At 49.3% G+C, this 2294-nt stretch overlaps 1 pseudogene; it reads right to left on the bottom strand.

Annotated features, from left to right (window-relative positions):
- Positions 1-1291: 1291 nt before the first annotated feature.
- LOC101986648 lies at positions 1292-2289 on the bottom strand (annotated as a pseudogene).
- Positions 2290-2294: the final 5 nt, after the last annotated feature.

Below are 2294 nucleotides of genomic sequence, written 5' to 3'. Positions count from 1 at the left end.
TCTGCAGATGTTTTAAAGGGTGTAGTAGGTTCTCATATCCTTCATGTTGTCGTATTTATTTTTTTTCTGGGTGAGTGATTTTGCAATCTAATGTTTAGGACTTAACCATTTTAAGAATCCAGGAGTGAGCAACCAACTCTATTACCACAGATAACGCCCATGCTACCAGTCAGATTATAAAGGGAGACTCCATATTTTTCACAATTAAAATAAATAAAATTTCTGGATTACAACACTCTAAGCTGCTTGGGAAGGAAGTAGATGTGCCCTATTTTCTATAAAGTGGGATTTAAAGGACCGCTTATGTCATCAGTTGATTTACGTTTTGGATCTATTGGTTTAATTTCTCTGACCCAGATATATCTAGAATTTTACCCCTTTTATTGGGGTTTCCTGGTTCATAGATTTCAGAACTGTCTAGCCTTGTGATTTTTTTTTGTTCTTGTTTCCATTTATTAGCCTAGGAATATACAAAAGTGTGACATGGCACAACAATCTCATGGAAAGAAAACAGAATACACAGGAGGGGGGTGGCTCTCTTCCCTGGCCCAATGCCTCAGGAAGGCACACATGTGAGGCTTGGGTACGGGACCTCTTGTCCTGGACCCAGTGTGCTACACCGAAAACCAGGCCCCTTTTTGAACAGAAGAGAGACCCTTCCTCACACCAGACTTGGAGTGTGGCTCAGGAGAGCTCAGGCGGCTGAAAGAACATGCTCCAAGCCAAGGCTGAGCTGTGCTGAATCTACGGTGCCAGCCTTCAGAGTAAAACCAGCCAACAGCAGCGAGATAACCCAAGGCAGTACCTGTGGAACATCCTTGTCCCTAGCGCAGTATATAGGCTAGCATAGGCTCAGATTGGAGAAAAGGGGTAGGGTGAGGAGCAGAGAGGAGACTCCAGATGCTATCTGCCACCTTCCCCAAAGGGGCCAACTCTGTTCCCTGCATCCTCCCATTGGCAAGAAGAACCAGACCTTCAGTCACATGTGGGGTGGTGGGGATGGAGATGTTTGCTAAACACGGCCTCTGCCTCTTGAGAATCCCTGGAGAAAAGAGGATTATCTAAGTGGCCAAGTCATAAGGATTGTCCTTCCCCAGTTCAGCAGGGCCAGCTGTCTGTTGTTTGGGGAACCCTAGAGGGGGCTGGATAAGAAACCATCAAGGCCCAGAAATGTCAGCCACCACCTTGTGCAGGACATACTAGATGTGAGAACTTAAAATACTGACTCGCCCCTTCTTACAAAAGATCTAACATGGCAATGGTTTAACAAATTATAATTTCTTTTAAATAACCCACAGATACCCATGACGCTTCCAAATTTACAGAGCAAGATGCACTTGAGAACTTGGTAGAAAAGGGTTCGCAGTCGCTCCTTCCAGGAGCTGGACCCCACGGGCTGGGTCAGTTCACCTCCAGCACCTCCGTCTCCGGAAGGCCGAATTTGGTCTTGTGATTGTCAAAGAGCTTCACCAGGGCCTCCATGTACATGGCGTGGTACATGTCGATGTCCTTCTGGGTCGGGTACTCCAGCTTGGTGATGGTGATAGGCTCACCCACAACAGTGGTGATAGGCTTGGAGTAGGGCACCAGCCCCCAGGTGTCAGAGGAGAAGAGGCCTCGGCCATGGAAGATGCACGGGGCGAAACCAATATACTTCTGAAACTTCTTCTGGACCCAGCAGCCCCAGGAGCCTTCCTCAAAGATCACCTGCTTGTATACCTCATTCTCTCCAAAGGAATAGGTGGGAACCAGATCAGCTCCATGGCGCAGAGCCAACTTTACAAAGCCCTTGCATTTCCGCAGAGTGACTGCGTTCTTGCCAGGCATGGAACTCAGGGACTCGGCCGCACCTCCCACCACGATGATGATAGCATTGCCACTCCCGTTCTTTGAAAGCAAGTAGTCTATGGTGTCTCGGTTGACAGGGCAGATGCCTCCAGACATCAAGTACTCCCGAAGGACAGGCATCCGGAAGTTGCCAGCCAACTTGGCCAACTAGGGCCTTATGCCGGGAAACTTCTTGCTAACTTCGGTCGCCTCCGTGCTGAAGTTGCAGAAGGCACCCAGGCCCATGATGCCATGGGGATGGTACCCAAAGATATAGTTCCTGGTGGTCAGCAGGTTGTGCGTCTTCACCAGCTGGATGGGAAAGTAGTCTCGGAAATACCGCCACACGGCCCAGTTCCGCACCCACTGCGATCTCCTGCCACCTTTCTTGGGCGTGTTCCAGTCAAAGGCCAGCCAGGTGAGGTAGAGCACAGCTAACAGCCAGCAGTCGGTGCAGAAGGTGTACA

The sequence above is a fragment of the Microtus ochrogaster genome, unplaced genomic scaffold (genome assembly GCF_000317375.1).
Source record: "Microtus ochrogaster isolate Prairie Vole_2 unplaced genomic scaffold, MicOch1.0 UNK728, whole genome shotgun sequence".
In the NCBI taxonomy this organism is placed as follows: Eukaryota; Metazoa; Chordata; class Mammalia; order Rodentia; family Cricetidae; genus Microtus; species Microtus ochrogaster.
This window is presented reverse-complemented; position numbering and strand designations above follow the sequence as displayed.